General features: G+C 37.5%; 1 long non-coding RNA gene across 1 annotated transcript; it reads left to right on the top strand.

Annotated features, from left to right (window-relative positions):
* Positions 1-19526: 19526 nt before the first annotated feature.
* On the top strand, positions 19527-21092 carry LOC125480880. The gene is made up of 2 exons (XR_007261156.1): positions 19527-20031; positions 20289-21092. It is a non-coding gene; the product is annotated as an uncharacterized LOC125480880 (long non-coding RNA).
* The last annotated feature ends 1591 nt before the right edge of the window (positions 21093-22683 follow it).

The following is a 22683-nucleotide window of genomic DNA, read 5'->3' as shown; positions in this document are numbered from 1 at the left end:
TTATAGGGTTTTAGGTGGGTTTTTGTGAAATTGGGACATTTCTCGGCCAAATTGGCTTTAATCATAGGTATGAAAGTTGCTCTATTCACTAAGATCTTCATTTTTGTGAAGTTTGAAAATTTTTAGAAATGGTTGAACTTTTTGGCGAGTCGGGGCGGCCGATCGCAACCTACGGTGGCGCGTGGGCCGAGGCATCCCCTGATGTTCCTAGGCTAAATTTGATTGTCCAATTTCGTATGTAAAGTCTGATTGGCAAATTTTCGTCGTTTGAACCTAGTTCCATTAAGGTCCTCCACTTGATTATTATAACAATTGACGATCCGACCGTTGGATCGTCACCAAATTTTGATACATTATAATACGTAACATTTGGGGATATTAAAAACTTACGGATTGGGAATCCGACTTACGGATCTTCCCAAATAGGATATGTAAGTTATAGGTTCTATTGATAAGAATTCTAAGACATGATTTGATAATTGTTCTAGGTGTTGATTATTTGTGACCGCTTGATGTTGTGCTAGGGAGTTGTAGCGTGGACACTAGGTGAGTGGGCTTTTGGTTATATATATATATATATATATATGCTTAACATTTTCCCATAAACTATTTTGAAACAAGCGTATTCTTTTAAATGCTATGTCATGCTCGCATTTTATTTTATTATATGCATTGGTATGTATATGCATATTATTGCATAACGTTGCAGAGGCCAGGTAAGTTTCAGGTGAGTACTGTATAATGTTAGTGGTTACATTGGTTATGGTTATACGTAGAGGCATGTAAAGCTCATTATCTTGCACCCTGATGTTAGTGCTCCCGCCTATGGCTAGGGCATAATCTTTCACGTGATGTTCACCTCCTGCACTGCATGCTCACCTTGGATCCAAGTTTGGTGCATAGCCCTGTCGCACAGACCACATTAGGTAGTTCTGACTCATGTGAAGGAATTGGTTAATGAGCTATAGGTTCAGTCGTGCAGGTTATGTTAGGTGACTCCAGCTGACATATCATTTTACATTAATTTATTTCACCTGGCTTACTTATTTTATTGCTGAGATACTTTACATGGCATATACTCTGCTTTTACTACTCTCGAGCATGATTTCTATAAACATATGTATTGTTATTTTCTGGGAAATTATACGAGTTTTACAGCAATGAGTTATAACGTTTTCAAAAGGTTTTTATTAAAACCTTATTTTCAGGCCCATTCACCCTTGTTTTTCACCCCTCACATGTTTTAGTTGCTGAAAGTCCGTATCGACGAGGATTCTTGGCAAATCTCAGTATAGGTGGCTACCTCTAAAGGTATGATCCTTACCCACATTACTGTACTTTACTTATACTCTAACGTCGCGTGTGAAATGGGTTCATCCCTGCTCACAGCCCACTCTCGTCTTTAGGGATTTTTAGGCTTAAATTTTTTCACATTTTCCACATCACTATACTTTATGGCTTCGTGACCTTCCAGGTGTCGGCCAGTACAACTTGGTTCGGAGTCCTAGTGGACATTCCAGTTCGGGTTGTGTCAGTTTAGTATCAGAGCATAAGTTGGGCAGTATTGCATTCATCACATGCATGATGTAAGCATTCTTGGTTCTTGAACCTAAATGTCGAATACGAAAAATGTGTTAGCTTTTCCTAAGTTTTGGGTAGTTTTGTCGACTTGTCGACATTTTAGAAAAGCACTTTGGCAAATGCCCTTAGACTTTAAGCGAAGAAATTCCCTACCAAGGAAAGATGTAGATTTGAGGCAAGTTGATGGCCTAAAGCAGGGCTAATGTATCAGTAATTGTGTATCAATGGAGACTATACCAACCAATTATATCCTTATCCTTTAGCCATCAGTGTTAAACCTTTCGAGTTGGAAATCCAAAATAGTTTTGATTCCTTGGCAGTATTCGTTAGAATACCACCTATTAGAATTCATGCGAAGTCTACTTTTGTCAAGACTCTAGAAATGTCTCATGTGACGATTGTGCTAAAGTGGTAGCACTCGACGGAAGAACATCTTGGGAAAATCACTTTTGGTCTTTGATAGCTCTAATACTTTTGTGATGTTACTTTTATGTCATCAAGAAACCTTGTTAGCTCATTCTTAAATTCAACCTTTCTACTTTTGGCTTGAGATAACCACAGAATTGTTTAGTCTTTCAGCATAATTCATCATTTTTGAAATTGTCCGACTCTTTGATATTTTAGTTCGCATTAGCTCTGTTTGTACCCTTAGTTTTACCTCCTGGTATTAAAGGTATTTTAGTTGATTTTGAGTTACTCGTTTGTTCCCCATATCATTTCTGATGTTGATAGACTGTCCAGGAAGACCACTTAGACGTCGAAACTTTCAGTGTAGACCATCAGTCCTTAAATGACCCAATCAGCATTCTATCGAGCAAAGCATCACGATCGGTGATTTATTATTCCTGGAGCTATTGTTGTAACAAACTATTGTCAATTTTGAGTCAAGGAAAAATCTAAGTTTCTGTCCGTCAACCCTCCTTAAACTATTGTTCAAGTTGAGTTATCTTCCAACCCTTTCGTTGCTAGCGCATGATTAAGTTAAATATTTACATGTGTTTAGACATTGAAATTGTATATTCAATCCAGATATCTTGTACTTTAGATTTCATGGACTGGTTTTGACCCTCAAATTCTTGAGTATTCTTTTAGCCTTCTCGACATGGTTTCTTGCTCAATCAGTGAGGAATTCATGATAAGTCGACTCGGAAAATGTGTGCGTCAGTTTCATATCGATGCGCAGGAACCATTGGAGTATAATCTTCTTGCGAGTTTACCAGATTTACCAAAAAGAATTCCAAGCGGCTTTGAGGATTGAGTAGTAATTCAGCGTGATATTGGTGAAGGTATGAACATAGGTTTTGAGCTTGGTAGTTGTGATGTTAATTTTCAAGTGTGGCTCGAAACTGCAATTGTCATTCAAAGAATGTCGTCAGAGATATGGTTTCTCTAATTTAAGCTTTCAGATCTGATACCCTTCGATTTAGAGAGCAACTCTAGTGATTAGTCACGAATGAAGCTTTTCGCAATATGTGTTTGTCTCTACGTATATTTCCCCCGCTTCACTATAGGGTCTTATTGTTGTGGGAACATGGGCGTCGAAACACTTCTAGCAACTGGTTTGGTGCGTTCTAGGATAATACAGTATCGCGATCGAGGCATGAATCAGATGATCTAGGCATATTTGCACATAAGGAGCAAAACGATATGTTGGCGTCCTCGGGAACTTCTCACTAGCTTATTGAGACAACAATGGGTGATCGGCATTACAGGCTACAGACTATAATATCGATGACCTAATTGTTGGGTTCACTAAGCAAGTGAGCAAGACAGCTTATCTACGACAACACTTATTAGTTAGTTAGCTATGGTTTAGACTCATCCTCGAAGTTCGTGACACGATGAATGCTTGGCTAAGTCCATTTTCATATTGGATTTTGATTTTCCATGCAAATATTTTTTAAATTACTTTTTTTTTTTGCCATTACAAATTTTGGGTGAGTTACTTTCATTTTCGATCTTCAACTCCATACAAGTATTTTAATCGTACGTTTCTATATATCTATTTCTTGTCGTTATCTTATTATACATGTATCTATTTTTTTTTTACCTTATGTTACTACATAATAATTGGTATTTTCAACTTTACAAGTTATACGAGTATTATACTACTATGTTATTGAGGAAGGAAGAAGGTATGAGCTTGGAGGCATGAAAGAGGAATAATTGCAATCCAATCGCGACAGAATGACATTCTCTTTTATGCAACTGCTCTAACTTGATTTCTTTCTCATATTTATATAAATATGTTCATCCCTGTTTCCGAGTATCTTATTTGTAACAAGTTATTTTAAGTTTCGGGGATGAAATTTCCTTAAGGGGGGTAGATTGTAACGACCCGTCCCCAAAAGTTACAGTCTTTATAAATTTTTAAATGTGAAATTTTGAAAAGCTACCACTGTAGCGGTTATGTTATTCTTCATCACAGAGTCCTTAACTGTAAGAGGACCATTAGAAGATAAGAAGGATGGGCGCCATATATTATTCTGACGAGGCTCATCTGTATCACTATTAAGACTCAAATATAAACAAAGGTTAGATGGGTAAACCATTTTTAGAGATTATGAAGGAAAAAGAAGGTCAAATAAAATCTCAAAAGTGCAAAAAAAGGGAAAATTTCTACAAGCAGCAACTTTCTGAGCATACTCTTGAACATAATTGATGTCTCTATAAAAGAAGAGACAATAGAGCTCCTTGTTCAGAGATCGAGGAGGCACGACTCTCGAATTTCAAAAGCTAGATTTTCCTAAAGAAAGTTTGTTGGTACTTTTCAGACGCAATTTCAACTTTTTCGGATATTACGTGCAACTTTGTCAAAGATCTCTCACAAAGTTGAAAACGCGTAAATCTTATTGTTCTAATTACACCACAGTTGTTGACACACCACTACCTACTATTGGGAAATCCCTATATATGTCGACCTCCATTCTCCATAACAAGGCAGACCTGCAAGAATACCTAACTCTTCTTCATCTTCGAGTATGCATCTTCAATAAAGCATCTTGAAATACTCACTGTTGATGCACAAAATCGGCAAGGACTTTGGTACAAAAGAAAGAGTGAAGTTTGTGACCTTCACTAGGTTGCTCTGGTCATTAGTGTGGATAAGTATTTAAATGAATAGAGACAAGGAAGCAAATAACATAAGATGTACGTGGTTCACCCAGATTGGCTACGTCCACGGAGTAGAGGAATTCTCATTAGTTGTAAAGGGTTTACACAAATACATAGGTTTAAGCTCTCTTTTAGTGAGTTCTAGTGAATAGTTTAGTACAAATGACATTAGGGATTATTGTGGGAGAATGATCCATTTTTATAGAAGAGAGTTTCTAGCTTTGTTCTGACATTGACACGTGTCGTGTTGTGATTGGCCTATGATATCGACACGTGTCGTGCTGTGATTGGATTCTGATACCAACATGTGTCGTGTTGTGATTGGCCTCCTGGTTGGAGGAAAAGTCTTGTGGGTCCTTGACGGTATGCTGTTGACCGGTGCTTAGTAGTTTCGGGATTGGTCAAGGATGGTACAAACAGTGCTCCCCTAAGTTCCCGAATGAGGGAAGCTCCTCGGTTGGGGACTTGCAAGATCCAAGCCATTGAGTAATCACGAAACTTCCAAGTACCAAAGTATGGTGTCGCCTTCACTTGCCTTCTCTGTCCTGTAAGTAGATGTGGCATCTTCTCTTGGAAGTACTTTTCCTTCATCCAGGAATGGTATCTTTGGTTGGCGTTGACACACAAGGTAATGTATCATTTTCATTTGAAGCTTACTTTTAGTTCCGGGTTTGGTCAAGTGCGATACACACCATATAGTAGGAGTCCCCCAAGTCTCTAAGAGAAGAGATTTGCCGAAGGAGTTGACAGACAAGGTAAGCAATCAAGGTTCCAAGCAATCAGTCTCAGATTGGTAAGTTGATCTTGGGTTCCGGCTGATTGTACTCATTCTCCCTGTCTCTCATTCAGCAATAAGGATAAAGAGAAGAAACAAGGAGAATAGATGATATAAGGTACTCTTGTTTTTGGAGAAAACGGATGAATTGGCACGTGCTTTGTTGTACTTGACTTTCCACAGGTGTATTCTTGAACTGGGCTGGAGGGTTTTCTGGTTTCCTCCAAAAGAGCGAGTCGACTCCAGAATTTGAGGGTCAAAACAAGTCCGTCAAACCTGGAGTATGCTCGATCCTAATGATATGGGATACTTTTGCTGTTTGACAAAGTAGTAGATGTGGTATGGCGAAGCTTTGTTCTTCGACGACGGTGCTAGCAAAAGGCTGTTGAGGCTTCTCGATCTCTTCAATTAAAGCAATGATGCCGAGCTTGGATTTGACTTAGACTCTTCCGTCTGGATTGTGCGGTTCCACAAGAAAAGGCGCTATGCTGTAGCGATCTGTTCTAGCTCGCCGTTAAACCTTCTGCTTCAATCTTTTGTATAGCAGAAATGGTGCGCAACCTTTGCATTTAAATGGTCCTTCAGAGCACTACTTCTCAGTGACTCATCTATGCTTGGCAGCTTCAATATAAAGAGCTAATATCGTACCAACTGTTCTGAGGTATTTGCCGAAGGAATTCATAACCTTGACAACAGTTGAGGATGAGTACTCGAGAGCAATGCTAGGCAAGCGACTAGACAAAGGTTCCGGGCAATCAGTTCTAGATCGAAAGTTTGATTTCAGGTTCCGACTGATTGCATTCTTTCTCCTTGTCCTGCAGGTAAGAGCAAGGGCAAAGGAAAAGACAGGGAAAAAGCATGATATGGGATACTCTTGCTTTCAACCCTGATGATATGAGATATTCTTGCTCTGATGTGGCTAGTTGGCATGGGTATTATTGAATGAGAAGAAAACATAGTATTTCAAGAGGCTAGATTGGGAGTGCCATTTCGGATGTGAAGAAGGGTTGAACATTTTTTTTCATTTGGCAGGTCTACCTGGCTATGGAGGATGGAGGTCGACATATATAGGATTTGTCCCAATAGCGAGTGGTAATGTTGTTCCTTTACCCTTCTCGGTCAAAACAATGTAGTGGTCGCTGCAAGGTTCACGTGTTTTAACTTTGTCAGAGCACTTTGAAAAAGTGGTTTGTGGTATTCAGAAAGCTGATGTTGCTTGTGAGGATTGTAGACAAATTTTATTCAATGAAATCCGACTTCTCGAAGTTCGGGGAGCGGTGCCTCTTCGATTTCTGAGCAGCCAATCTTGTTGGGGATATGGTTCTTGAGATTCGGAGAACGGTGCCTCCTCGATTTCTGGGCAAGCAATCTTGTTGGGAGTGTTTTCTCAGAAGTGAAGAAAAGTTGGGCATTTTTGCAAGTTTGCTTTGCCACGGAGCACAGAGGTTAACACATATAAGGATTTTCCAATAATCAAGCAATGGTGCTATTCCTTTATCCTTGTTGGTAATAGTAGGGTAACTGGGCCTTCAACATTTACCTGTCTTAACTTTGTCAGGGTTCTTTGGCAAAGTTGTCCTTGGTATCCGAGGAATTGATGTCGCGTGTGGAAATTACTAATAAATTTTAACCCAGGAAATCCGCTTCTCGAAATTTGGAGAATGGTGCCTCTTCCATTTTTGAACAAGCAGCCCTATTAAAGATCTGGCTCTTTCTCTTATAGGAGCACCAATTAAGTTCAAGGAGTCTGTTTTGAAAGTTATTGTTTGTAGGAATTTTTCCCTTATCTTCGTATTTCTGAGACTTACTGTACTTCATTTTTTTCTTCATCTTTTCTGAGAATGTTTGGCCCGTCCGACCATCGTTTAGACTTGAATGTTGTAGGAGAGGTAGCCACGTCTCCTCAGGATAACAGATGGCGCCCATCCTTCTTATCTTCTACTGGTCCCCTTACTATTGGGGACTCTGTGATGAAGAATGATATGACCGCTGCGGTGGTGGCCAAGAATCTTCTCACTCTCAAAGACAACAGACTATTTTCCAAACTATCCGATGAGTTGGCTGTTAAGGATTCTCTGGCTTTCAGTGTTCAGTGTGTAGGTTCTGTGTCTAATATGGCCCAACGCCTATTTGCTCGAACTTGCCAAGTTGAATCATTGGCGGCTGAAGTGATAAATCTCAAACAGGGGATTAGAGGGCTTAAGCACGAGAATAGACAGTTGCACATGCTCGCACATAGCTATGCTACAACCATGAAGAGAAAGCTTGACCAGTTATAGGAATCCGAGGGTCAGATTTTAAATGATCATCAGAGGTTTGTGAGTTTATTCGAATGGCATTTATTGCCTTCGTCCTTTGGGGCTGTACCATATACTAAAGCTCCAAATGATCAACCTCTTGTGCCTCCTCTTTCTGGGGTTCTGCCCAATACTGAGGCTCCAAATAATCACCCTCCGGTGCCTCCTATTTTTGGGGCTTTGCCGAGTGTTGAGACTTCTCCTGAGCAGCCTTTGTGAAGGCGCTGTCCTGTTTGTTTGTTTTGATTCATGTGTATGCATATATTTGTAATTTATCGAAGATATCAATAAATAAGCTTTACTTCATTCAATGTGTTGTGTTAAATACACTAAGGTATCATTCACTAAGTTCTTTGAATTTTTTATTTTGTTGAAGTTTGTATGTTGAAACTTCATGGGTGGACCCTGTAGATTGAAGTTTTGCTTCCTTAATTTCTTGAGTGAGGAAAACTTCTCGGTTGGGGACTTGAAAAATCCAAGGCACTGAGTAGTCATGAAATTTTTGGGTACCAAGGTGTAGTGGTATATGGTAGGAGTCCCCCAAGTCTCCGGTCGAGGGAGTTGACGAGGGAAATGTCTTGCTAGTAGGCAATTTTCCAAACAAAACTTCACCATTTTCCTTTCTAAGTGGTTGCCCAAAACTCCTCATTCATATATATTTGATATAAAAGTTGTTAGGCTCAAAGAAGGGGAGGTCTAGGCTCATTTCTTTCTTTTTATTTTTTTATTTTTAATTTTTTTAATTTTTATTTATTTTTATTTTCTATTTTTTAATGGGTGAAACTTTGATGTTGAAGTTTTGTAGGTGAAGTTTTTGTGTTAAAGTTTTGTAGGTGAAGCTTTTGTGTTGAGGCTTTGTAGGTGACACTTTTGTGTTGAAGCTTTTGTATTGAAGCTTTGTTGGGCACCATAACTTGATTTTGCAGACCAAGTGGATGAGATAGTGAGGATGAGAAAATCAACCATTCTTGAGTCCCTAATCAGGTTTTGCTTTGCAATCGAATCTCTCTACACCACAGAGTACCTCCGTAGACCTATTGAGATGAACTTGCAAAGGATTCTGAAGAAGGCTGAGATGCGAGGTTTTCCTGGGATGATTGGAAGCATTAACTGTATTGCACTGGACCTGGAAAAACTGTCTAAGTGTATGGCAAGGAGCTTATGGAAATAGAAAATGAGCAAAAAGTATCATTTTGGACGCGGTGGCACCATTTGATACATGGATTTGGCAAGTTTTTTTCGGTGTTCCGGGGGCTCAAAATGACCTCAATGCCCTTACCCAATCCCCAGTGTTCAACGATGTCCTGCAAAGAAAAGCACCAAGATGCATGTATTGGGTTAATGGACGTATGTACCACGGGCCATACTACCTAGCAGATGACATTTATCCAAGGCGGTCATCGTTTGTCAAAACACTACCACGTCCTCGAAGTGTAAAGAAAAAACACTTTGCAAGTTGTTAATAGGGGTGTAGCAAGGATGTGGAGCGTTGTTTTGGTATCTTCCAAGCTCGTTGGGCGATTGTCAAGGGTGCTGTCAGAATGTTTGATTTAGAGTTGCTTTGATACATCATGATGACATGCATCATTCTTCACAACATGATTCTGGAAGATGGGTACGATTATGATGCCGTTGATGAATATGAGCCAGACATGATGAACAATTCCAGAACACAAATATATTGTGCTCATGACGCCACCGAAGAACCTGTTCAACATGAGCCATTACAAAGGGATGGACATTACAATGAAAGGCTCATTCAACGATGTATTGCACTTCAGGACACATGTATGCACAATGAAAGGCAAATTGACTTGATAAAGAACCAGTGGGAATTGAAATAAACTCAAGAAACTTAAGTTCATTTAGTGTGTCTTTTTTTATTTGGTGTGTTTATTTAATTTTATTTGGTGTGTTTTTTAAGTTTAGTTAGTGAGTTTTTTTCTTTCTTTTTTTGGTGTGTTTATGTCCTTTGAATAAAGATTCTCTTAGTTTAAAGAAATTAGCAAATTAAATAAATATACTCTTAGTTTAAATAAAGTACTAAATTCAATAAAGGGAATTGTTATTAGCAGTCCAAAAATCTCATTCTACACTCCAAACTTTCTACATTAGGAAAGAAAAATACACTTGTGATTGGAAACAACATAAAGTACTCTATTCAATAAATAAGAAATTACAACCCAAAGTGATTGGAAAATTAATGGCTTTGATTAAAAACAAATTCCCTAGTCCCTCGTGAATGGAAAATCATCACCTAACCAATTTGTGATGCTAGGATCATCTCCTCTTGTGGCGCTAGGACCATCTCCTCTTGCTATCGCTTCCCTTGCATGCCTCCTTCGCACCACGTCTGCTTTCTCCGAATTCCAAAAAATATTTAGAATTCGGTGGCTTCCCCTCTAAAGGCTTAATGTCACGATCTTGTTGAGCCCTTCTTTCTTCTTTAATCTCTTCCCTTTCTTGCCTAAGTAGCTCTCTTTCTCTCTCATTAGCTTGAAATAATCTCTCAGTAGTTGTAGCTTTTGCCTCCTCTTTAGCCTCATCACCCTCAAATGTAGCCATTTCCTGTGCCAAAGTCAATTCATCTTGGCGAGCAAGTTATTCCATATATTTTTCATAATCATTCTTGGAAGCATTCCCTTTTCTCTTTGAAGCCTTCTTACCTTAAGGCCTAATTGGATAATAGTTCGACCCCGATGCTTGTTCAGGGGGCGTGTCTTCTTCTGCATCATCTTTATGAACATGCGATGCATGATCAGGTGTAGAGTGTAGATGAGTGCTGTTCATGACAACTTATAAACCGATAGGCACAACTCTAAATTTAGGACAATCTTTGACAATATTCCAACATTCGCACCGGTTGAATGATTTGTTTTTGTTTTTGGTTTTGGTATTATACCAACCTTGTGCGTACAGTGTCTACACAATGCGGGAGAAGAAATAATCATAATCAAAGTATCTAATGTAAATTTGGGTACAGTACAAAGAAATAAATAATATATTGTTACTTGATCTGCTAAATTTTTCTCACTTCGAAGATTACTATTAGCTTGTGCAAATGCGTCTTTTCACATACTAAACGATTGGCTAAGTATTCTCCAACGATTGGACATCGATTCTTTGGTTCTTTTCCCACTAATTTTCTCAAGATAATTGGAATGAATAAGACTCCCCATTTCTCGCAATTGCATCTCATTACCCGTAATTGGATCATGAGTAACTTCAACCCAGCTAGAACACAACGTAACATCTTCAATAAGCGCACAATTCGTACTTGCACCATTAGTCATTTTGTTGAAAACCAATTGGATTGAAACTTTGAGAGAAAGATTTGAATATGGTTGAAAGTATTTAAGAAAATATGAAATTGTGGTGTAAGGTAGAAGATAATGAGAAGGTATTTATAGAAAAGTAAAATCAATTTTTTTTAAAATTTTTTCAATTTTTTTTCGGATTTCTTATAAATTTTTAATATTTTTTATTAACTTAATTAATTTTTGTGGTTGGATTAAAAAAAATTTGAAATCCAATCTTCCAAATTATGCCACATGGCACAACGGTAAAATTTCAGATTTTTTTACTATTATTTTTTTTAATTTTTAAAGGCGAATAACGTGGACCGTTGATGGTAGTCTTCTTTTACGATGTACGCCGTATGTTGTAATTGCCTTCACAGTATTACGACACTCAACAAACGCTGTATCAAATATAAATTACGGCACAAAGTTATGACGTAATTGGTTTCGTAGTATTACGACACTCCATTAACGTTGTATCTAATACCAGGCATGTAAAGAACGCCTTGAAGAGCATTTATGGCGTGTTTTGCTTAAATTATTCACGACTACAAGAGTACATCGTATTTGACAAAACATCTTTTACGACATGGGCTTTTGTTGATTGGGGGTTCACGCCGTGAATAACCCGTTTACGGCGCTCGAATGGTGTACCGTGAGCAAGCGTCTGGAATCCATGGACTGTATAGTAAGTCAGCAATGAGAATAGGGTTCTAGGAGACATGAATGGCCTAGTTGGTTACATAAAAAACGTTCAGCTGCGTAGCATGTCGTTAAACCTTTATTGCCAATTACTCTTCTTTGCCTACTTTCTTTATATTGTGTTTTTATAATTATTTAATTTAGGATAAATTAGGTTCACATGACACACCCAGACCTAAACCAGGGCGTGTTGGCCGTCACGTGAGAGTGACGTAACCATGTGCACAGTGCAGAAACAATAATGATATAGAAAAATACAAGTGAATAAAAACCAAACTACTAGAAGTACTAGCTAAAATAAGGTGCTAGTGCGAGATTAAGTGTGAAATACACAACTAGAGCATAAGTAGCCTAAGTGCAGTTAGGCAGTACAAGTACTAATTATACAGCACCCAAAGGTGATCCTACATTTATGATGTTCTGTCAGACCGTCGAAATCCCCATAAGCCACCAAAGCACTTCTACCCAAAACTTGGAGGAGCGCAAAACAGAAAGTGTGAGTGGGCAAAAACAAAGCTTTTCAAAATCATTTCATTTCTCAAAAGTTCTAACCCCTTGCTGTAAAACCTGTATAATTTTCCAGAAAATATAATATATGCTATATCAGAAATCATGCCCAGGATGAAAATCCATAGAAATATACCATGCCAAAGTTTCTCAATGAAATGCCATAAGTAATCCAGTTAACATATATCAATGACAGATATCATATCAGCCGGATCCACCCAATGTGACCTGCACAGTTAAGTCTATAGCTCATAACCAATCTCAATCATATCAAATCCTGCACACAAGTCGGAACCACCTAAAGTGGTCTGTACGACAAGACTACGTGTAAAATAAATATGCTTTAGTGGTACAATCACGTGAAGACTGTGCGAATAATCATGGGTCACCTACGAGTCGGAACCACCTAAGTGGTATATACGACAAGCCTGTGCACTTAACTTGGATCCAAGGTGAGCATATGGTGCGGGAGGTGAACATCACGTGAAGGACTGTGCCCTAACTCTAGGCGGGAGCACTAACACCGGGGTGCAGGTTTATGAACATCACATCATATCTCGCATAACTGAAGCAATCTCATATCTTTAATTTATGAACTTACCTGGCATTTACCTGTGTGTTCGCAGCACCACTCATAAATATATGCAACTACTAATGCATAAATAAAATAGGCAGATACTTTGCATAGTATTTCAAGACGTATAATCATTCAAATTCATTTCTGGGAAAAAATCTCAAGTATATAGGTATAGACGGAAAACCAAAAGCCCACTCACTGATATGTCGAAAGGTCGTAGCCCCCGAGCCTAAATTGATGGCTCTCGTCCTCAGGATAGGTCTTACCTATATGTTGAACAACTATATAAACGTTAATTTAAAGCACATAAATGAAACTAGCTAATAACTTCTCAAATATTGCTCAAATGAGGTATTTGAATATACTAACATGATCTACTCAACCTCATGAACAAACCCATATTTTTAAAATAATTTTTGGACCACCCACGCGCCGCCACGACCTGGCCAAGGCACGGCCAGGCGCGCCCCTACGCGTGGCCAACCCTAACGGAATAGTTAACGACTGTTAGGAATATTCCGTTAAAACCTTAACAGAAGTTAACGGCATTACTTGACGCCAAGAATATTCCGTCAACTTTGACGGAATATTCGCCTCCTTCTCAATTGAGCCTCGCCGACCGCCGCCGTTTGAAACTTGAATTTTCGCCGGTTTCTGGAAAAAATTTAAAATTTCATATATTTCTCATTTCTTAAATAAAATCCATGAAATTTGTACCAAAATGAAGATTACAACAAATATAACAAAACCTTACCACTTTTAGGACTTAAATCCAATGGGATCTTACTGGAAAAACCCACAATAATCCGACCATCACTGCAACTCTCCAAAACTAAGCTTCCCGACGTCCAAAACACTCTAACTTTCTTCCCTGAGCTTCGTGAAGACGTCTTAAAACTCCCTAGAACCTTAAAACTCAAAGAAAAGTCCACGATCACGACTGCATGAAAAGTAACCCAAATTGGGAATTTCTGGGTTCTCGAGTTTTCGAAGGATTCACGTTCTAAAAATGGTATGGATGTGTTCTTAAGCTTACAAGGAACACGAAGATGGCTTCCAAATCCTCGATCCGTGCCTGAATTGATTGGTTCATGAGTTGACCGTACAATTGTATGGATAATGGATGAAAACTGAGAGAGGGATGAGAGAAAAAGGTCAACGGGTAAGGGTATTGGTGTGCGTGAATGTGTGTGGTCCTAGTTGGCAACAAAACAAACAACCATAAACTAGGAAAAATTTAGTTCTAATTGGGTCCAAACAATTAGGACTTAACATGAATTGGACCACAACCAAAACATATTACCCACAACACCAACTAACGTCCAAGGGCAACTTAGTTTTTTCACACCATCGATAAAAATAATTTAAGACGAGCTGTGATAGGAGCATATTTAGGCGACTTACTTAGCTTGTTTTCGTGCATCTATGTTGTTAATTCATAGTTGTTTTAGTAGTTTAAGCTATTTTCGTTTGTTTTTAGGTCCTCATGGCAAAGGGAGCAAGAAAGTGCATTTTGAGGCTATTTGGAGCATTTTTGGGCATGGATTGGATAGCTTAATCATGGAGCAAAGAGGATGGACGAAATTGAAGCCTTGTATGCTCTTTGGGACATAAAACAAAGGGCCTAGCCCAATCAAACAATCCTTTGAGCCATGCAAAACCTCTAGCCCAATCAAACAATCCATCAAAGCCATGCAAAACCACCATTCACACACACTTCACACAAACAACACCCATTGCCGTGCATCCCCTTGCATTTTTAGCATTCCACTTCATCATTACACCACATTCTCCCTCTTTAATCCACATGCATTCATCATCATTCACCCTAGCTGCCACTCACATGCATTCACACACACTTCACACAAACAACAATCACTTCCCTTCATTGTCGTGCATCACATATCAATTCTAGCTTCCCATTCCATCATTGCACCACATTCTCTTCCACTTTCCAACCATTCCATTTCATTATTACAGCCAGAATTCACTCTTTAATCCATATGCATTCATCATCATTCACTCTAGTTTTAATTCACATGCAAACACATGCATTTCCAGCACCAAACTTCCCTTCATTGCTGTGCAAAACAGCACCCATTTTCAGATTTCCACCAACCAACCTAGCTGCCATTCCACATGCATTCCCTCCTTAATCATTGCAGCCACATTCTCTCACATTCTCACCCATTCTCTCCCTATAAAACCATGCAATCCCATCACACAATTGATTCAATTCCACACCTCCATTCATACACAACACAACACAAAACACATCCTGAAATCCCTTGGTGCCGTGCATCCCCACTCCATTTCTATCATTCTTCTCTTCTATTTCCACCACTCCCCAACCCTCCAAAACACTATCCAACCATTCCTCCATACAAACACCAATCCAAAACCTATCCTTAGACCTTGTGCCGCAACAAAGAGGAGGAGAAGAGTGCCTAAATGTTCATACAATTCAAGTTTGAGTTGTTGGAATTTTTAGGTGTTGCTTTTCCTCGATTTCAATGTTTAATTTCAATTCTCTTTGTCTTGTACGTATGAGGAACTAAACCCCCCCTTGGCTAGGGGGGATTCGAAATACATGTTTATGCTTGCAATATGATTTGATTACTTCCAATTGCGTTTCATAAGTTGTGGATTCAATTTGTTTAACTATTTGATTGATAACCTATTTATGTATGTTTATTGAGAGTGCACACTTAATTTTCATGCATGAATATGACGCTAGAATATAAGTGAGTTTCATCTAATAGTTATGAACTTATATTCACAAGTAGTGGAGGTTGCTTATAAACAATCGCGTTAAGTAAATTCTTGGCATAAGTTTCATGCAATCATAGTAACAAGTGCTTCGTCAATGCTTATGGTTTTCATAGAACTTAACGATTCTTGCTTGTATCCCTATTATGCAATCATGTAGGGGACTTGTGGGGAATGTTTTGGGTTGTCGTATGCAATCATCCAATTCAATAATGTTAGGAAAACCTGAGGGTTAATTAGTGCAATTCACGGTTAATCTGGGGCGTTGAGAATTCATGGTTTATTGAAAAGTAATTAGAAATCGTTTTGTGTGCAAGTATAACATGTGTGGAGATGAACCCCTTAGCTAGCCTCCCATCCATTCAATTCCATCAAATTCGTATTTAAAATTTGTTTTCTTTACAATCTGTTCATTTTAGTTTAATTTCGTCAAAACCTCAATCCCCCCATATTTTGTTTAGTCTTAGTCATTACAATCTATCTTATTTTGAGTTTTTCATTCTTTGAGTCTAGTATAGTGTTTTAAACTTGTTTTTACGTTTTTGAGTCAAATCCAAGTGATTAACAATCCCTCCTAATCCCCGGTCCAGAACGATCCCTACTTACGTACTTACTACAATTGATAAAAAAAGGGTTTAATTTGTGTGCGTATAAGTCTCGCATCAAGCTGTGACATCACATCCCTCATTTCTCCTTCTCATTAATTAAAACCTTATTTCTTTTTTATTTTTGATCAAGTTCTTTAACTTTTCTTCATGTCATTATTTAAATATTAAATTATTTAGAAGTCATTATAAGTTAGTTTAAAAATGAAAAATTATTAATCATTTTCAAATAAATAAAACTAATGAAAAGTCCAAAAAAACTTTAGTTTTAATGAAAAAATGACAAATAAAGGTGTAGTGAATAGTACCAGAGAAAGGTAAAAATGTGGTTTTTCGTTAAAAGTGAACAGTACTGGAAGTGTTTCGTTAAAACTCCCTTTCAAATATAATATTTTTAGTATTTTTTTTTTCATATATTTCTATTTATAATTTGTATCCTTTTTTTTATTTTTTTTTATTTTTATTTTTTTTAATTTATACCAATATTGTTTTTAAGTTTTAATTTGTACCCATAATTTTGAATTTTAATATGTACCCACATTTTCAATTTAATTTGTACCCATGGTTTGGAATTTTAATATGTACCCATATTTTTAAAGGAAAACTAATAAAAATGGCTTGAAAAGTTTGAGTTTTAATCAAAATGACGAAAAGGTATTGTAAGTGAATAGTACCAGAAGTGACATTTTAAAGTAAATTTGTCATTTTTCGTTAAAATGAACAGTACTAGGAGTGTTTCGTTAAAACTAACTATTTTTAATTTAATTCGTACCAATATTTTTTTTTTATGAACGTACCCATGCTAATTATATTTGTTTATTTTATGTTTTAAAATATATCAATGTTATTTCTTGTACTATATTAATAATTACATGGGTACATGTTTTTTTTTGCTAGAACTATGTGAAGAACAAATTACTCTATTATTGATTTTTAAGTAATTGTTATATTTGTGACTATTATTTGGATTTGTTTAAATTTCATAATTTGTGGGATATTGAATGCATAAATGTATGAGTTAAATCCCCTAAATGATGCTAGAGACCTTGATCAAACTATTTAAACAAATAAGGTTTCATTCTAACAACTAGGTTGATTAGGGATTGGAACCAAAATGACCCTTTAATTTAAGACATCTCAATCTATTTTGTTGAATCTTTTATATGCATATTTGATAGCTTTTGTAAAAGAATTAATTTAAATTGTTAGGAATCATAACATGGATGCATATTAGTGCAATCATCGTAGGAATGATCTCGCACTTGCTTTCTATACTATGTCTTTGATCTTGTGTACTTGTGTGTTTAAAAATTGTAATTAGTAGCTTAATATATAGGTCGCTAATTGCATAACAACGTCCCCCAAGTAGTGTCCCTTCAACTTCTCACCTTCCTATGTTGACACCACCCAACTTCTTGTCTGTTAGTTTCAGACTGGTACCATATCTCTTACCAAGTTTTTCCAAGTCCCTTTTCCCTGCGCTTCCATCCGTCATGCAGTTCCCCCAGGTTTAGTTAAAAAAGAACTTCTCCAATGCTTATTGATTCTCCCTCATTGAAGGCCGTGTTGCCCAAGAACCCTAATTTTTTTCAAGCACGTTAATCAACGCTGAAGTAATGATCCAATCATTAACAACCATATCATATTGATTTGCAAATTTGGTTTAAAAAATTTGGTCTCCCTAACCAAATGATGTGTCACTAATAGGAAATAAGCACGTTAATCAACGTTTAAGTAATGATCCAATCATCAACAACCATATCATTTGGTTTGCGAATTTGATTTCCCTAGCATTAATATTAACAAGTCAATTTCTGGTTGGGTCATATACCCGTTTATTTTAACGGGTCTTACATTGACACAACCCGTTAAAATATCAAGTATGACATGAAAACGATACGAACACAGAAAACACGACACGAATATCAGGTCTAGTTATTTCTCATCTTATAGTTAAGGAGAAACTCGGGTGAATATGTGAGTTGTAATTCAAGGTCGGTCCAGTTAATTAGCTTTACAAGTTAATATCCAAGGCTATTATAAGCCTATTCCTCAGCTTTAGTTTAGCCAATTGCTATAGAGAAAGGTGCCAAGGATAAACATAGATACATTCGTCATGTACATTGCCAACAAAAAGTTCCCATTTTTGGTTTTTGCATCAACTGTTTTCACTAGGACATAGGATAATACTGTTTTATATCTTGATAAACTGTGGGTTTTATTTATTTTATTTATTTTATTTATTTTTAAATTTGGCCACAAAGTCCATCTCACTCCAGCATTGCTATCATGGGAAGAGACTTTGAGGAGAATTTATTGATAAACAAGAAAAATACAATATGTCAGGGGGGACATGAGGCTTAGAAAGGTTCTGAGAATAAGCAGCTGCAGCACAAGGAGGGCATGAATCCCACCAATGGACACTGGGGTGATCAACACCATAATTGGCTAAACAATCAGCAACTTGATTACCCTCTCTAAAAGTATGAGAAATCTGAATTTGCATGGAGAATAGTAAAACTTGACAATTATGCCAACTGACCAAAAGCCTCGATGGGATAGATGTCAAGGAAGGTGAGGTTGAAGAAAGAAGATGAACAACCAGTGGGGAGTCACATTCAATCCATAAGGAATGCCAACCTTTATCCCAAGCTAAAGATACAACATCAATAACGGCATGAAAAACTGTGGTTTTACTACCAAATAATACAGTTTATGTTACCACCCAAATTAGTCAATGAGTTAGTCCATGGTGTAAATGCAAAAATAATAGATGTGGAAGCTCGTGGGGTTTTTTTTTTGTTATTAAGAAGTTATTGTGTAGAAAGTAAGTTTACTTTGATTGCAATAAAATAAATACTGCCAAGTTGTATCTATTTGGACTATTGGAAGGGTAATGCTAGGGAAACCAAAATTTTAAACCAAATTTGCAAACCAAATGATGTGTCACTAATAGGAAATAAGAACGTTAATCAATGCTTAAATAATGATCCAATCATCAACAACAACATCATCATTTGGTTTGCAAATTTGGTTTAAAAAGGAAGACCAAATTTTTTAAACCAAATTTGCAAACCAAATGATATGGTTGTTGATGATTGGATCATTACTTTAGCGTTGATTAATGTGCTTATTTCCTATTAGTAACACATCATTTGATTTGCAAATTTGATTTAAAATTTTGATTTCGCTAGCATTACCCTTTGAATATCCCAAATAGATACAACTTGGTAGTTAAATCCAAAGTCAACTCCACAAACCAAACTCATTTAATTTATTTTATTGCAATCAAAGTAAACTTACTTTCTACACAACAACTTCTTAAAAACAAAAGAAACCCCACGAGCTTCTACATCTATTATTTTTGCATTTACTTTCCACTCAACTGTTAAACTTTCCCCTCACCCTCGATTTCTCCAATACCACTCTGAGTCTCCTTCCTCGATCTCTCCGACACCACTCCAAGCCAGCCACCATCACCATCGTCCTCACCATCTCCCCTTACCCTCGATCTCTCCGACACCACTTCGAGTCTCCTCCCTCGATCTCTCTGACACCATTCCAAGCTAGCCACCATCACCATCGTCCTCGATGTCTTGACCAACCAGTAGAGCATTGTGCGCATGAAAGATAGGACGACTACAGAGTCAGTTAAGGAATGCTAAGCGCGTCGGTACTGCCACCCACACCGTGTTTTCTCCCTGGTTCGCCTCCCCACCCTCGCTCCAACCACATTGCCACATGCGCTTTCATGGCCTATGCCGCAAATCGCAGCTCAGCTCATATAGCAGTCGTCAACGATGTTGTAAATCTCTATCTCTCTCTCCCTTCCCCCTCCCTCTCTGAATTTCTGAAACCGTCGCAGGTTGATTGAATTAAATTTCGTATTTACTAAATTTTCAATTTTTTGTTTTGGGTTTGCGAAGCATAATCAGTGGAATTTAGGGTTTTTGCATAAGCTTTTCGATTGATTTAGGAATTATGTGGGTTTTTGATTCAAGAATTTTGCAGGTTTTTGATTTTGTTTTGATTTATCAACTAATGTAATTTGTAATGGTGAAGGTGGATCTCTTGGATCCATGAGGAAGAGACGTCTTTGGTTCGATTTGTGCGTTAAGGTCAGTGAGAAATGCTTGAAGACGACGTCTCTGGTTCGATCCGTGTGGAAGACGGATGTCTCTGGTTCTCATAGAGATTCAATTTTATTTTATTTTTTGATGAATTCGAAATTGTGTTTGAAGATTTTGTATAGGAGGTGCTTGATGGAAGTGGCGGGGATCTATAGGGTTGTGAATGTTAGGGTTAGGGTTTTTCTCTCCAAAAGGATCACGAATAGGTTGTAGGTGTTGGATTTGGCGATGGTGGATACTGGGAATCTGGATACTGAAAATTAGGAAGAAAAAAAAAAAAGAAAAAAAGAAGAAGAAGAGTTTGTACTTGTTGGACTCGTAGGACCTAGCCCATTTTATACGGGTCGGGTTAGGTCTAGTTCTTAGTTTTAAAATAGTAAAATCCACCCCAGGTTACCCCTAGCAAGGAGGTGAAGAGAGGAAAAGACACCATATTCCTGATTCGCTAGAGAGACAATGAAAGTCTCTGAGACTACATTAAATGATTCCGCACAGAGTTTGTTGAGGTAGATAGAACCGACGACCGTATGGCTGCCACAACTTTCAAAAAAAGACTTCCCATTAAATTCGAGCTTAGCAGGAAGCTCCATAAGCCTAAGTAAGAATAGTCAACAATGTTCTTATAAGAACATTATACATCTTATTGGAGAAGACCTGTTTCATCTTTAATTCCTCAAGCATTATGCTCCAGTAGCAGTACAAAAAGAGTGAAACTATCAAAGGTTCTCAGACCTCGCACCAGTTCTCTAGTTAAGAAGAACAATAACTTGTTGATGCAAAACCATAATTGTCGACCTACGTGGTTTAAATGCTGTTACATTGTTAGAAGTCAATGCAAATGTTTCCAGGGGAAGGAAAATGAATCAAGTCAATGAGAAAGGCTAGTCATCCTAACGTTCGAAGAACAACAAGAGGAAAAACAAGCAGGTTTGAACCATGGGTCTTAATCTCACAAGCAGTCTAGGAATAACAATGATAAGGCTAATCGTCATGAACCAAAAAACAAACCGCGTTTATTTCTTCAACTACACGTTTACTAAATCCTTAGTGACAACAATCGGTGGCCCAACGCCATTAATAGAAGGGCATAGCAAAACCCAACTCGTGTTGCCCAATGGTAATTTGTTTACCATCAACAAAATCTTATATTCTCCTCCTTTTAGTTCAACATTGTTGAATTTTAAAGACATTCGAGCTAACAAATTCCATTATGAAACCATGGAAGAAAGTGGAGAGCTCTTTATAGCTGTTTTCATAGGACGACTTATGTTGCTTTTACCTAGCTAGCAAGCTTCACATGGTGTGGGCGACTGGATCACATATGTCATCTTTCCTAATAGATGACCATTTGATGTACGAAGTATGCGACACATCATACCCCTTGTGAGTGTCCATCAAAGTTGGAAAGTGCTCAAGTCAATTGGCTTTGGTGGAATGAATAGGTTTGCCTTGACCTAACTAGCAAGCTTCACATGGTGTGGGCGACTGGATCACACAAGTCATCTTTCCTAATAGATGACCATTTGATGCATGAAGTATGCGACACATCATACCCCTTGTGAGTGTTCATCAAGGTTGGAAAATGCTCAAGTCAATTGGCTTTGGTGGAATGAATAGGTTTGCCTTGATCGTTCTGATGGTCGTCTTATAGCGATAAGGTGAGAGTGATTTCACCTGGTAAGTTTTCGTGTTAGTTTTGTTCGACTTGGTAAACAAATATTATCAACCAAATAGAAATAGATTATTAACATCTTTCAAGTTGTTTGAATATTGCTACTTAATATTATGGTCTAATAGTATTATTTGATATTTCTTTTTACTCATAAGTAAAGGTGTTAGATTTGAATCTCTTGATAACTACTCAAACACCAATTTATTAATTCCTTGAGCCTTATTGTAAAAATGGGTTCAATTATATTGTTTTTTTTTCCTTAAGTGAAAGGGTGGGGACACTATTTGGGGACTGATTTCAGCGTTGATTAACGTGCTTATTTCCTACTAGTGACACATCTTTTGATTTGTAACTTTGGTTTAAAATTTTGGTTTCCACAACATTACCCATATGGATAATGCTAGGGAGACCAAATTTTTTAAACCAATTGATATGGTTGTTGATGATTTGATCATTACTTGAACGTTGATTAACATGCTTATTTTCTATTAGTGACACATTTGGTTTGCAAATTTTGTTTAAAATTTTGGTTTCCCTAACATTACCCATATGGATAATGCTAAGGAAACCAAATTTTTTAAACCAAATTTGCAAACCAAGGGGCAGTGGGTGGGCTTAGCCTTACAATAGGCTAGCAATAATGTGATTCAATTAG

The sequence above is a fragment of a genome, unplaced genomic scaffold, assembly GCF_019419815.1.
Source record: "Pyrus x bretschneideri cultivar Hongxiangsu unplaced genomic scaffold, Pyrus_bretschneideri_v1 Contig37, whole genome shotgun sequence".
Classification (NCBI taxonomy): Eukaryota; Viridiplantae; Streptophyta; class Magnoliopsida; order Rosales; family Rosaceae; genus Pyrus; species Pyrus x bretschneideri.
This window is presented reverse-complemented; position numbering and strand designations above follow the sequence as displayed.